This window comes from Stegodyphus dumicola, chromosome 1 (genome assembly GCF_044657685.1).
Source record: "Stegodyphus dumicola isolate Sdum_Otavi_A_Nest chromosome 1, ASM4465768v1".
In the NCBI taxonomy this organism is placed as follows: domain Eukaryota; kingdom Metazoa; phylum Arthropoda; class Arachnida; order Araneae; family Eresidae; genus Stegodyphus; species Stegodyphus dumicola.
The window spans coordinates 39,144,264-39,159,272 of record NC_140768.1 but is presented as its reverse complement, the minus strand read 5'-3'; positions in this window follow the sequence as shown (position 1 = coordinate 39,159,272).

The following is a 15,009-nucleotide window of genomic DNA, read 5'->3' as shown; positions in this document are numbered from 1 at the left end:
AGAACATAGTTTTAGAATCACGTCTGACTGCTAATGAGGAAGAGCGGTATTTGACCGCGAAGTTCTACTGTCTTAGGGAAAGAGATACCAGATATTCTGGCTAGCAAGCGTCCGTCTTTTTAAGCTACTTTCTCGTAAGCTATTATTATTACGCTCGGCCGTACTTTAGGCCTTTGATAGCTTCGCAGTCAATTAGGCGCCAACTCCGTTAGATAGCTTCGGCTATATCTTTTTAGTTAAGATTAGTTTAGTTTATTTCTTGGTTTCTTAAGTTGAAGTCCGAGTGTGGGCTTTATTGTACACCTCCAAGACGGAGTTCTGCTACACTTGATTAGAATACTAAAGGGTTATTTTACCCTTCTATCCTGTTGTTTTCTGTCACACGAACTCAAGCGATTATTCGCTTATCAGTTCTTAAGTTTCTGCACATTCAACGGTAACTTAGAATTACACAGTGGAGAATCCTACAATAGAAGAGACTTTTTACGTAGCAATATTTATAATAAATATTTATGTTTCATTAACTTCATAATAGAATTTCCCTGAAGTAGGTTCAGAGAATATCAGAGCTAACAGAATGCACCTAGTCTCTATTCAATGATGAGTTATATTTCACTTCAAACCTAATTCTGAATGTGTTTGTGTCTAGGGAGAGGTAGGAATATGAAATATTCCTACTAGTGTCAGTATATATTACCATCGTAGTATGGGTATTGTGGTAATGACAAGAATAACGACCGATGAGGGAGGAATAAGGCATCTGTGTTATCCCAGAGCTATGAAAGGAAATCTTACTACTGCATGCAGTGCATTTTAGAAATGCAAGCAGATATGAGTTTCTTATTACGGATGGTAATGCATATCCAGCTCTAATAAACCTAATTGACGTGGTTCATGGAATCGAAAGCATTGAACAAGTTTGTTAAACTGATCTTCCTCTTTGAATGCCATACAGAATTATGAGACAGCACTGAAAGAAATTATTGCATAGCGAAACTCTCCTTCTACAATTGCTTGCAAATCTTATTTCAGAAGAAGCTGAACTTAAGGTTTCAAATTCTTATTAGCTTAGTGACGTCATAAAATCATCATATGATATGCATGTAGGCATTAAAAGAAATATTATATTACATTAATGAAAAGAATTTATTTAAAGCCAATTTTAAACAAAACTTTAGAACGTAGGTCATAATTTTAGTCCAAAGGGGCTTTGTCCCTGAGGGCTATTGCTTTCGTTTTGCGATTTTGCGTCGAATAAATGTGCGTTTCATTTTTCAAACTGTTGCCACCAAATGTTAGAGTCCTGCATTATATTTGAAGAAATTAAATAATGAAGAATCGGCTTAAATATATGTATGTTTCCCGCATTGTGATAAAAAACGGTACCTACAGCCATCCAATTTCAAATGACGTAATCCTACTGCTAATATGGGCATCTGAAAGTCCAAATTTGAAATTTGGAATTAGTTTTATTATCGATTTCATATTTTGTAAAACCATAACGAATTTTTGATTAACAAACTCAAGGATTTCAAAGCGAGCCATGGCAACGTTGTACAGAAAAAACATTCTTATCTCCAACGCGCGAGACTGTGTACCGGAAATTCTAAAGATATGATCAATTTAAATTTATTTTGCTATATTGCTATTGACCTGAAATTTATGGTTTAAGTGCGAAGAATATGATATTTAATAAATAAAGGTGAAACACAAAATGTTAAAAAAGCTCTCCTTTGGACGTAATTTAAAATCTGAAAAACCTTTCATATTTTCTTTTTTTTAATTTTTAGTATAATCTGAGTTTTAGAAAAAAGTACCATCCGTATTCTATAATTTAGGTATCATATGTATTTGAATATTATTTATTTCATAATTTAATTTATTTCGCATGGTTTTTTAATTCTATTTCCAGTTTATATTTATGCCTAATGTTGTGTACCACACACACACACACACAAAAAAAAAAAAAAAAAAAAAAAAAAAAAAATCTGAAATGTTTCAGATTTTAAATTACGTCTAAAGGGGCGTTTTTTTAACATTTTGTGTGTTACCTTTCTTTATTAAATATCATGTTCCTCGCACTTAAACCATAAGATCCAATGCAACAGCAATATCGCAAAATAGTTTTAAAACGAGCATATCTTTAGAATTTCCGATACAGAGACTCACGCGCTGGAGATAAAAATGTTTTTTCTGCACAACGATGCCATTGCTCGCTTTGAAATCCTTGAGTTTGTTAATCAAAAATTCGTCAAAGTTTTAAAAAATAGGAAATCGATCATAAAACAAATTTCAAATTTCAAATTGGGTCTTCCACATGCTCATATTCGTTGGAGGATTACGTTATTCAAAATTCGATGACTCTATGTACCGTTATTTTATGACAATATGAGAAATATACATACATTTACGCAGATTTTCATTATTTAATTTCTTCAAATATAATGCAGGACTCTAACATTTTATGGCAACAGTTTGAAAAGTGAACCGACATTTATCCGTCCGACGCAAAATGCCAAAACGAAACTAATAGTCCTTCGGGATTCAAATCCCTTTGGACTAAAAAAAAAAACATTCAGTTTTATTCAACAAATTTTAGAAATCAGTGCTTTTGTGTATAAAAATATAATTTTAAGGAATTAGGGCAAGTACACTTTGCTGTAATAAATAAATTATCTTAGAACTTAATAACTCTATAACGCGAAATAGACTGGTATGAAATTTGATTTCCCTTTGGGTAATTTTCCAAGGTGTTGGTTTGCAATATAAATCCTGACGCGAGTTGAAAATGGACAAATATGTGATCAATAACAAATGAATAAATATTCTGCTGTTGCAGCTATCCACTATATAGATACAAATGCGTACGTCATTGTGATAAAAGCAAATTCTGAATATGTTAAAGCAATTTAATTAAAATTTTCACTTTCTTATTATATGTAATTTTCTTTGATACAAACTAAACTTTTAATGGGAAATAAAATTTTCTTGGATGGTTATCGATTTAAATTTGATGTAGTGACTTGTATTGCTAGTCGGCCTCACCAGCGGGAGAGGGGTAAAGTCGCTGAACACTGGTAGTTCAGCCTGAGTTTCGAATCCTGCGAACAGGCAGGCTACATGGGTGTTTTCGTGGTTTGCTTCATGTGTAACCGTAAACTGGATACGAGTCACTTTCCTTTCGAAAATCTTCCACGAAGGCATTTCTTCCCTTAGGGAGATAGCCCTCGAGTTCTGGTCATAATTAAAAGAAACCAAATCAAACCAATCTCGAAAACCCATCAACCAACCAAACTCCATACGTCTAGAACAACATCAGGACCTAGAGCGATTGAGTAATTAAGAACGCTGAATACTGGTAGTTTGACTTTCCTTCAAATTCCGGCAAATGGGCTGGTTGGATAGATGTGTTTACAGCTTTCCACATGTGTAACGTGACTATCAGCTAGTTTCTGTTAAAAAGACTTCTACGAAGGTATATCATCATTCAAGTAGAAAGTCCTGGTGTTCTTTCCTACATACAAATAAGTTTATCAAATAAACCGATCATCTTCCGATCAATATTGATAGTTAGAAAGGGAGATAATGAGTAAAATATAGTTCCGAGGGAAACTTCGAAATCTTATTTGAATCGGAGTACATATCATGGATTTAGTTTTTAATTACAGGATCACTGAGCGTTGTATCTGTTGAAACCTTTCATGAGACTGCTACACTACGTAAAGAGCAATCAAAAAAGTTTCTAATTAACGAAAAAGTATTTATACTTTAGGAAATCCTGATAAACATACATCGTGGATGTAAAGAAAGGAAGCTACAACAGAATAGATAAGATTAGCTTACTCATGTAGTAATATCATACAACAAGATTTTTAGCATTCTAATTAGTATACTATAATGTATACGAAGCGTTAATTATTCAGGCACGTAGAATATCCAGGATATGCAGATGTAATATAGTACTGTATAATATGTATAAGCGATTTTTAAAAGCATATATAAACAAGCAAATACAACCGACGTATAGCTAAATGCGTATTACCATCGCCAAAAAGAACTGGGAATGATTATATAAAATACAAGATTTCAATTTGCTTCCCAATATTTATTATTTCCTTTTCCAATCCTTCCTTAGAATTTTCTACGATTGCAATGTACTTAAGCCAACTTCTAATTTTAAAATATCAACCTTGTAACTTAGATCTTGAATAAAACTCTGTCGATTTTGAGGGTGATATGACACAGTTTCCTCTTCTTCAGCAGCAAAAAGAATTTGCAACAAAATGGGAGTAATGCAATTATTTTACATCGAAAGTGATGGGCGGAGAAAAGAAAAAACGAACGTAGTGCCGTTTGTCAAAGAACATACTAATAAAACGGGAAAAAACAAGATATCCTAGAAGCGTTGGGAAAAACTATGTTAGAATTGTCGTTATTATCATTAAATAAGTTGCTTAACTTTTAATTATGCACTCATAAGTTTCTCATCGAGTTTGACTTAAACAACATTTCTCATAGCCTCGAAAATGGTTTTAAGTCGTTTTTGTGAAATCCCTTCAGAACTCACAGCACATATTCTTTCTTTAAAACTGGAATCACGAAATGTTGGCATACGGCGCTATATCGACCGTATAATACCATATGCTCGATTAGAATACAGAGCTTGGAGCTGTATTCTTTGAATTTGTGAATCAAAGTTCATGGAAACGGCATTATGAACAAGTACGATATCGTGCTTCAAAATCCAACAGCTTATTGTACCATAACTCAGGTTCTTTTCTGTGAATCATTTCGCAGAACGCTCAAACGATATTCTTTATTACAATTTGGCTGCTTGGCACAAAATTGGGGATGCACAACACGATGAAGATCGACGAAAACAGTCAACATTACTTAGATTTTTTTCATCGAATTTGATATGTTCTTTTAATTTTGCTCACCTTTTGAGTTTGCTTATTAAACTCTTTCTATACCATACATGAAGACCGGTGTTTCATGACAGATTATAGGTAATGTGTTGTAAGAAGACTTCTCTTAAGAGAATATCTCCTGGTTATTTTATTGTTTAAAAAAATGCTTTTAGATTATTTCGAAGACGACGCCGATTCAGTCCAAACCATCTTTCGAAATTTCTTAACAGGGAACATTATATAGGAATTAATTCAGTAATATCTCTAACACTTAAACCCTGATCCCTAAATACCAAATATTTGATTGAGTGAACCTGATTAGTCGAAGCGCACGATCTACCAACGCCAAGTCGACTTTAATGGATTCTTTGCGTCTGTTAATTCTTTGAAGGCCAAAACGCTCGAAACAGCTTTCATTAAAACGACCACAATCTCCTGAAACGGCCGATATTGCAACGTTGTTTTCTTCTATCTCCCTACGGTATGAAGTAGCAAGTGCTGTTTCCTCTAATGCATTGTATCAGTTTTTTGTAGACCGATTGTCCTAAAGGCTAATGGAAGCTTCTTTGTGAGGAAGTAAAAAGGATAGCATTTGAAATCATCATACCTCTTTGTGCGTTAATAGACGAGGAGAGCAGAAAAAGGACGTGACGGTAATGGATGGGAATGGACGTTTCGGTGTTTTAAGCATACAGGTTAGCGAAAGCTTCTCTTTTCTAAAGGGTAAGCATCATAGACAATTCATACAGATACATATATGTTTGATAAAGTGTTATTCTAAAACCTTTTAAAAACACATTAAACCATTTTGCAGCAGGAATTTTATTACAAAACAGTTCAGAATTCACCCTTTGAAACATGTGACAAACAAAAATTCTTTATTAATTAAAAATAACTTTATTTACGAAAAATAGAAAAATGAATACAGATTATTACCATCATGTCGATGAAAGTCGTAATAACTTCGGAGAAAGCTTTGCAAGCGAGCATTTTCTCGTGCATATTTTAAATGATTCATTTCTGTTACTCTTTGTTCACTGCAATAAATTCTTCTCTAAAAGTTTAGAGACTGTATGAAACATTTAGCTCCTCAATAGGATCACGTTTGTTTAATTTTTTGCATAAATTTGCAACGTATTAATATTTTTATTACGTTACTTTCTTGCCGAGATGCATCTATTCTCTAGAGATGGTTGCTCAAAATGAAATCTTTGGTTTGTGTTTTCATTTAAAGATAGGAAGTCCTCGATCACCAGTCTCTCCATTGATTGCATTGAACATTAACCGTTGTTTCGAAATCCAAGTATTCAAGGTGTTCGACAAACGGATAATGAATAGTAAGACTTTGTAAGGTAAAATATTTTACTGAGTAGTTTTTCTGCAGTTTGGGGGAAGAAAATGTGTAACGGTGGACCAGTATTGCATTCTGTCAAAGGCACTTGAAGATTTCACATTAAAAACTTTGACAACGTTTTTAAATTTTAGTCTTGGTAATGTTGTTGCTGATGATTTGCTTTTGGAAATTCAGGTTTAGAACAGAATATGCAATATCACACTTTAAAACTGAAGATTTGCGTTGTCAGCAAAGCTGCAGAACACATTCACTGAGTTATTTTCTTTACAGACTGCTGCTAAACTCTGAACAAAATCCATGGCTTGGTTGCCTGGATACGCTATCTATATGTATGCATAATAGTTCTACAGTGGGAATTGTTAAATGTTTCATATAAAAAAGCGACCGTTGTCTCTAAAGTAAAATCTATGAAATGCAAGCAGCAAAGGAAGCTGGAATAAGTGAGAGACGGTCGAAGCATTTCTGTAGTATCATCAAACATGAGCATAGAATACAAAAGATTTATGGAAAAATGAATATTCTTAAACAAAGAAAAACAATAAAAGTAAAGTAAATCGTAGAGAATGTACAATATTACAAAATAAAAGTAAAGATAAAAGTATGCAATGCAGATAAAATACAATTCGAATCTTTTTTTGTTGCTTTCTGTTTACAAAATACAAAGGGCAAAAGGGAAATCCATGTCCAAGTTTCTCGTGAAATTCTTCAGTATGTTTGATCAGATTCACACTCATATTTTCTCAATTTTTTCTAAATTCGCCAAATTTCGCCAAACATTGCCAATCTAGTGAAAAATTCTTTTTAGAAGTTGCTCATTTCATCAGACGATATATTAGTTTCTAATGATAGTTTTACACCAAACACAGAATTTTATTCAATTAACAAGAGCCCACTAGAGGTCGAGCGGTAAAGTCGCTGAATACGGGTAGTTCGGTCCGGGGTTCGAATCCGGTGAACGGGCTGGCTGCATGGGCGCTTTAGTGGTTTTTCCCGTGTGTAGCGTATATACGAGCCAGTTTCCATAGAAAGTCCTCAAAGAATCCCTCCCTCCCTTAGGCTGATACCCCTCGAGTGCCGTGTCATAACCGAATAATCCAAGCCAAACCATTCAATTAATACATAGAATTTCAGTCAACAAAGTATAATTAACTAATTATTCTTATAACTACACAATTATTGCATAGGCCAGCCCAACCGGTATAGTGTGGTTAGCATCGCTGACTATCGTGCCGAAGGGCCTGGCTTCGAATCCCGGAGAAGGCATGGGTGTTTGTAAATGTATAATGTTCGTGCGGCATGGGATCACTCTAAATATGCGGCGAGCCGAATATCCTCTCGAGAGGTTGATGGTAGGGGAAGAGGAGTGAAAGACCTCCGGGGGGCTTTCCGTCAAAATTGGGGGCAAAACTGAGCTAAATAACACTGTCACGTGTAAGATGCTGCTCAATGCTGTTGCCAACGGCAAGCGTAAACTTGGCGCTAGGTCATAGCTAGTGACGTAACTTGGCGCTAGTGAGCGCTAACAACAACAATTCTTGCGTACTAATGAATATAAAATGCAAAAGAAGTGCATACAAATTTACAGTAACACAAGCTACAAAAGAAGGAATGGTAACACAAACTAATACATATTAAATACAAACAAATGTGCAAAAAATTACATAAATTTACCATGATATTTATTGAATAAGGAAACCATATTATTTCTCCTCACTTCCAGTTCCTGAATGTAAACGCAAGAACAAAATATGAAATAAATAAATAAAATGAAAATATATAGCAAATTGTAGCCCCACATGGAATTCAGTTGATCTTCTTTAGTTCATGTCCCAAAATATTCTCGTTTGGAGTAAATTAAATTGAAAAAAGAATTTTTTTTTGGTTCCTTTGCACAGCTGCGTCAGTTTATGTGAAATTCCTAACATCGATGCTGCTCGTAATAACTGAAGCGTGCGATTGGAAGGGCTCTGAAGAGCTTCATATTATTTTCTTCCCCGAAAGTATTTTCTCTTTTTCTCAAACAGAACGCAAACGATGAGTTAAGATTCAATTGATTTTTCTTTTGATGCAATAGTTAGCGATCTCACTTGGGGATTTTTGATAAACGCAGCGAACATAAATTTTATGGAGGTCTTATTTTTATTGAGTATGAAGGTCTTTTATTTATTTATTTTGGATTTCATGTATGACAGCTTTCTTAAGAAAAAAATGGATGCAATTATAAATATTCCTTATCATCAGTATTTATTTAAAAAAATTCCTCTCGAATGGAATACATTAATTTCTGCTTCCTTGAATGAAATAAAGGAAGCATTGTAATCGCGAAAAATTTCGGGTATCGTACTTTAACGAAAATATCCATTTTTATCTCTATCGTTTCCATTTGAACGATGTTTTTCCCTGACATCTGTACGTACGAACAGAATAAATGACTCTTTTTCCCCCCAAACGGATTGTGAAATGGATTTTAAATGGATTCAAAAGAGATTTTTTTTCGTGACGTCTGTACGTACTCGCGTGCGTAGGTACGTATGTATGTATCTCACATAACTCAAAAACGAGTTGTCTCAGAAGGAGGAAATTTTGTATATGGGACTGCAATAACATATAAATGTGCACCGCTATTTTAGGTTGAAATCTGCCGCACTAAAAGTATATATGTATCTACATATAACCCACTCCGTTCCCCGGCTGTGTGAGCTGCTTTTGTATTCTTACATGTTGGAAAATTGTGCATTTTTTACTTTAAAAGTGATTAAATTATATTTTCCTTATGTTCTGGTTAGTATTTTTATGCCTTTAGTTAATATGCATATAATAGTTGTAGAATTACCAACAATTTAAAAACTTTTAACCCTAATGACGACGCAATTTGTTTACATTTGAAACTTAGTAGCATAGTGAATTAAGTCAGCTACTGCCCCAACTTCAGTGCCTTTTTGCGGATTGAGACCAACAGTTTTGTGCACAGAAAAATCTCTCTTTCTGCTTAGTTTTAATTAATTTAAACTCTAATTTTAATTGTAAAAATTGTTTTTTGAATCTATTTCGCGTTTTACGTTATTCTCTGTTTTACAGTTTTGAATGAAGATGTTTTGAGCTTTTAAGTATTTTTTTCCTTGTCGCGAAGTGACAACTAAATTAATTGAACGAGAAGTATATCTCTGATGAAATACGGAGAAACAAGTTTAAATGAAATGCAGCAAAAAATGTGCATAATTTAATAGGTCATACAAGGAAGTCATCTGGTGTCACATCAGAATTTTCGTTTCATACGGAGGAAAATACATGCGAAGAGTGCATCTTTAATTTTAAGTTTTCGCAACAAGATGCTTTCCCAAGCATGCCCCAAAACGTTTTTAAATCCAAGATTAGCACGTAGGTTTTGAAACTCTGCACAATGTTACACAAGCGCTCACGCATTGCAATGCCGGAGAACAGGGGTGAGAATTTGAATGTATTAAACGGTTTTATGAAATTGTAAAAGTCACATATTAGCTTTCTAGTATCAAATATTTTAGATTTTGTTGGATGTAGGCAGATTATTTACTACGGCAAAGGTGATATGGCTATCTGCTTTAAGAGGAATGCCTTTTTAAAACGCTTTATAACCAAAACACATTAATTTTTATGATACATTCAAGGTAAATGGATATAAATCCATGCACTCATATTTAAGATACAAAAATTGAATTTGGAGGGAAATATATTGTTATGTGGCACATTCGTAATACACATTGAAACACAACGATGAATTGTGGATATGTTATGTGGCACATTCGCAGTAAATATTGAAACACAACGATGAATTGTGGATAATTCTACAATTATAACATGCAGGTTAACTAAAGGCATAAAAACGTTAACCGGAAGATAAGAACAACATAATTAAATCATTTTTAAAGCAAAAAATGTACAATTTACAAACATATAAGAATAAAAAATTTGAGCTCATTAAGCCGTGTAACGGAGTGGATATAGGCCAATTGCAACTGAAATATAGGAGATGCGCATTTACATGTTATAGCAGTCCTTATAACTTTCTGAGGCTCCTCGTTTTTGAGTTATGCGAGATGCATACATACGTACATACGTACGTACGCACGTACAGAAGCCACCTAAAATCCTCTTCTGAAGTCATTTAAATAAGTTTTATAATCTGTTTGGGTAAAAAGTGTCCCTTATTCTGTCCTTACGTACAGATGTCACGCAAAAACATCGTTACATTGCATTCGATAGCGGTGAAAATGAATATTATTTTCGTTGAAATATGATGCCTGAAACTTTTTGTGATTACAGTGCTTCCTTTTTATTTCGTACAAGAAGTAAAAAGGATTATACTTAAGGCATAAATCTAGTTAAATGTAGTGAAAAAAAGCTGCGAAGTATGGCATTGGTAAACATGCTCTAAGTCTCAGATATTTGAAATATGTTAAGACAAATTGGGAAAAAGCATAGTCGGCGAAGTTTTGGAAAAGCAATATTATATACGAAGCATTAAGAAAATAAATGTACATCACCTCTTTGATGGTATGAAAATCTATTATATAAGAAAAAAATGGTACAACCCAACATAAAAGTTATCAGAAACATTTGAGCAATCAAGATGAAGAAACCTATAAAAGAATTCTGTGAGGGAAAAATTCACATGCAAGAAAGAAGTATGTAAAGAAAGAACAAATCCTTTATTACCATGGGCATGCGGTGAATCATTAGTGAACAAAAGTCCTTTGAAAAATGATATTGTAGAAATATATCTCATCAAATGATATCACTGGAACTAAATGTCGTAATTTGTCAAAACGGTATATGGATTCAATTGTTATCATTATGAAGCATTATCTTCCGAATGATGACGAATTATAAGCCAAAGAAAAAAAAGAGGTAATGAAATCAATGACAGTGCGCTAAATTGATGCAATTATTCAAGAACAGTTAAAAATTTAAACGGAACTGAGAACGTAATTTTGAAGTTTCAAGAAAAATAAAGCGATAAGACCAAATGATATTAAGGGAGAAGATTTTCAAGAATTCATTGTTGATGCTATTCTATGTAAATTCTACATAGATTATACAAATATTATTGGAAATTTGAAATTTCTTCTTTTATTTAAATGAACAGATTTATTGTGTTGTAAAGAATATTTAAATTTAAATAAATCTCATTATTATTTTTCTGATTTCAGACTGTAGTAATAGTGGATATCTGACGAGAACACAGGTGTTGATGCTACTGAATTTGAGCTCTGACTTCTATTATAATTCCTGCTTGTTTTAAAAATACCTTCACTCCACAACCCCTGTTACTACAGTGTAGTTAACACGGCTGAATATTGAAAGTTCGACTAGGGTTAGATCCCAGGCGAATGTGTTAATCGTATGGTTAGTTTTCAAGGATTTTCTCATGTGCAACATGAATATAAGCAGTTCCTTTTATGAAGTCTTCCACGAAGGCATTCTACCCTTAAATAGATTACCCCGGGTGCTTTGCTATTTTCAGTAACCTAACCTAACCCTCACTCATAAAGATATTATACAGGGCGATACTTTTAGAATTGACCCATTTCATGGGGCTGTAATTTTGTTAAAAAGCATTTCATTTTAATTAGATTTTGCGGCAAAAGATTCAGGAAGGATGAAAATTTAGTGATCCGTCCCATTTTTTGATGTGTAACACCGAAAAAAAAATAAGAAATAACGAAAACTGCGACATTCTGAGAAATTCCATACAATAAGGACTGCATACTATTGAAGACACAACAGTTTGAGGTTGATGATGATGATGCCACATGATGGTACCACATGACACACATTAAAACAAACTATGGATTTGATCAGGAGTTTTATTGGGTACCACATTATTTCCAAAGGCATTATTTTGTGGCCTCCGCGGTCACCGGATCTATCGTCCCCAGATTTCTTTTTATGGGTCTTGTCTATTGCGATAAACCATGGACACTGGACGAATTAAAGGCCAGCATTTCTAGGGAAATTGCAGAAATCACTATCGAAACATTGCAGAGTGTTGCAGTTAACATGGAGCGGCAAGTTCGGTTATGCCTACGCCAAGAGGGTGGTCATTTTTAACACGTACTGTAGGGCAAGTGATTATAAACTTTTATAACATTTACAAACCTTTACTAGTCACGTTTGTTCTGCCACACGGCAATCAGAGTTTTTAACAACGTTTTATAGACGCAGGCTATCCTTAGATGTATAGCATTTCGCGGTTTTTGCTATTTCTTATATCTTCTTTTTTTCGTCGTCGCACACCCAAAAAAGGGATGGATCCGAAAATTGTCTTCGTTCCTGAATCTTTTGCCACAAACCCGCATTAAAATCTGATACTTTTTAATAAAACTACAGCCCAATAAAATAGGTCAGTTCTAAAAGAATCATCCTGTAGTACTATCCGTGTCTTAGCCAAAATCCCAATCCATTGTTGGTGGATTGTGTGTACCATACAGATTTGACTGTTGATATTAATGTATTAGATGATTCAAGCATAATTTTAAACACACACACATAAAAAAAATATAAAAGGTTTCAGATTTAAAATTACGTCCAAAGGGGCGTTTTTTTAACGTTTTGTGTGTTACCTTTATTTATTAAATATCATGTTCTTCGCACTTTATATTTAAATCGTAAAATTCAGTTCAAGAGTTCAATATCGCAAAATAATTTTAAGCATATCTTCAGAATTTTCTATACGATTCCTCGCGCGATGGAGATAAAAATGTTTTTTTTCTGTACAACATTGCCATTGCTCGCTTTGAAAATCTTGAGTTTGTTAATCAAAAATTCGTTAAAGTTTCACAAAATATGAAATCGATAATAAAATAAACTCCAAATTCCAAATTTGCGCTTCCAGATGCCTATATTCGCAGGTGGGTAACGGTTTTCATTTTTTTTCAATAATTTGATAATAATAATAATAAGGATTTCAATAATTCAATAATTTGATGGCTCTAGGTACCGTTGTTTTATCACAATGCGAGAAACATACATACATTTATGCAGATTCTTCATTATTTAATTTCCTTAAATATAATACAGGGCTCTATTATTTGGTGGCAACAATCTGAAAAGTGAAACAATGCTTGTAGTGAATCAACACAAAATGCCAAAACGAAATTAATAGTCATTTTGGGAAAACTGCTCTTTGGTCTAAAAATGTTGAAGCATATGAACTTTCGAATAGAAATTTAATATATTGTGTATAAATGTAATGATTTAATGCGTAGAAGGAAACCTTGGAACTCTTAACAGCTTTCAGTAACAGTGGTGGCGTATGGTTAAGGCATACAGATGAAGATAACGAAATGGAATTTGATAAATCACCAATTATTGTTTTGACACATATCCAATGACTTTGGTAGACACTTATGCAATCATATCATAATGAAATATGATAAATTTCTATGTTTTTTGAAAGAAATGATGTAGGCATTTGAGAAGCGAAGCGGAACAAGGTTGACAGAGCAGCACTAAGAAAAGGAATGTACAGAAGTGACGTTGTTTATTGTGCCAAATTTATACCATGTCTGATGTAATTATAGAGACAAGCTATGATTGGTTAATTTTAGGGTAACATAACATAGAAGGATCTAGAATTTGGGAGAACAGATGAATTTATGGGGAGAGCACCAAATCTAGAATCGTTAATGTTGAGGTCGACAATTATTCCTAAAGCAACTATTGTGTTTTCTTATATCTTACAATATATATATATCTAAGGTTAAAAAACTTTTTAAAAAGTTTATTATTTTTTTAACTTCATATTTTTTTTAATCTTGTCGAGATTTTAGTTATGAATTCTTCGCGATGTTAAGCCGTAATTTGAAAGTTTCAGACTGTTACTTTTTATCAATTTATTTCATTTATTGTGATGCCTTTTCAGTGAAAAGGCACAGAATATTTTTGCTACTTAGGAAGAAAAATGTCGTCAAAGTTTTGAATACCCTAAATACGTTTCTGTAAAACTTGTACAGTCATTAGGAATTTTTTTAAAGCAAGAGACATGAAAAATGAGCAATGTTCTCGCAGGGACTCGAATCACGGACCTCTCGAATACGCGCCGAGCGCGCTGACCACTACACCACGAAGGTATGCTAAGAAGGCGGGAAAAATTCCCTTTAAACTAACGCTAAAATAAGGTTTAATTTGACTGTTTTTAAATATACAGCAAGTGAACTTTGACATCTTTAAAAATGTGCAAGATCTGTGACTGCACTCGCTATGTCAGTTTGTTGTTTTTATTATTTATTTCCCAAGTTTCTGTTTTTAATTTATCAGTCTATACGTAAGCGAATACAGTAAGCGAGTATAGATTTATCAGTCTGTAAGTACGAAAAACTCGAGTTTCAATAATGATAATTATATTTTATGAAGGTTCATTTTATCTTTATATTTGACTAAACTATGTAATTATCTTTTCGTACAATATTTCACAGTCACCCGAAAATTTCCGCTTCTTTTATCGGACATCATAAAACTGATTTTTATTACATTCCAAAAAAAAAAAAAAAAACATACGATAACATCTGCAGTGCGAATAAAAGACAGAATAAAAAAGCAAACATAAGAGAATGAACCTTATTTCGAGGATATAACGACCTCTTAACTATAACCGTACAGTTCCCCAAAGCTATCGCCATAACGAGGAGACGCAAATTACCAATTGGAAAAATAATCACACAATTCTTTCCATAAATAAATAAAACAATCAATGAAAATGCAATTTAG